Here is a 1072-nt window from a genome sequence, read left to right as displayed (position 1 = left end):
AATCCAGCTAGCTAGTTCAGCATCCAACCGCTATATATAATGCCCACTTCCGGATCAACCATCTGCATTCATAATACTTCTCATATTATTTATTTAATGTATCTACATGACATTTATTTACCGGATTAAATCATACATTGTGTTAACAGCCAGTAATGAAGAAGAATGGGCGAAGGAATCAGAGTTACATGAGACTAGTGTCGTACGTATGCGCTAGCATTGTATGGTTCTATGGTGTAATGGTTAGCACTCAGGACTCTGAATCCTGCGATCCGAGTTCAAATCTCGGTAGGACCTAACCTTTTGAAGTTCTTAGCTGCGAGTCAAAGCAGTTGTAGATTAAATATACTGAACAACAATATAATGGCAACATGTTTAATCAACAGAAAGATCCCAGACATTTTACATATGCACAAAAGGCTTATTTCTCTCAAATGTTGTGCACAAATTTGTTTAACCTTAAACAAGTAATCATACTCCTCTCTATTCTCCGTTGCCAATATAATCCATCCACCTGACAGGTGTGGCATATCAAGAATATGATTAAACAGCATGATCATTACACAAGTGCACCTTGTGCTGGGGCCAACAAATGGCCACTCTAAAATTTTGTCACAACACAGATATCTCAAATTTTGAAGGAGTGTGCATTTGGCATGCTGACTGCAGGAATGTCCACCAGAGCTGTTGCTAGAGAATTGAATGTTAATATCTCTACCATAAGCCTCCTCCAACGTTGTTTCAGAGAATTTGGCAGTACATCCAACCCGCCTCACAACTGCAGACCACGTGTATGGCGTCGTGTGGGCTAGTGGTTTTCCTCTGTCAACGTTGTGAACAGAGTGCCCCATGGTGGCGGAGGGGTATGGGCAGTCATAAACTATGGACAACAAACATAATTACATTTTGTCAATGGCATTTTGAATGCACAGAGATACCGTGATGAGATCCTGAGGCCCATTGTTGTGCCATTCAGCCACCGCCATCACCTCATGTTTCAACATGATAATGCACAGCCCCATGTCACAAGGARCTGTACTCAATTCCTAGAAGCTGAAAATGTCCCAGTTCT

General features: G+C 41.5%; 1 non-coding gene across 1 annotated transcript; it reads left to right on the top strand.

Annotated features, from left to right (window-relative positions):
• Positions 1–225: 225 nt before the first annotated feature.
• trnaq-cug (transfer RNA glutamine (anticodon CUG)) lies at positions 226–297 on the top strand. Its single transcript has one exon. It is a non-coding gene; the product is annotated as a tRNA-Gln (tRNA).
• Positions 298–1072: the final 775 nt, after the last annotated feature.

This window comes from Salvelinus sp. IW2-2015, linkage group LG27, assembly GCF_002910315.2.
Source record: "Salvelinus sp. IW2-2015 linkage group LG27, ASM291031v2, whole genome shotgun sequence".
NCBI lineage: Eukaryota > Metazoa > Chordata > Actinopteri > Salmoniformes > Salmonidae > Salvelinus > Salvelinus sp. IW2-2015.
Note: the sequence above shows the minus strand (reverse complement) of the source record. Positions and strands in the feature narration are given on the sequence as shown.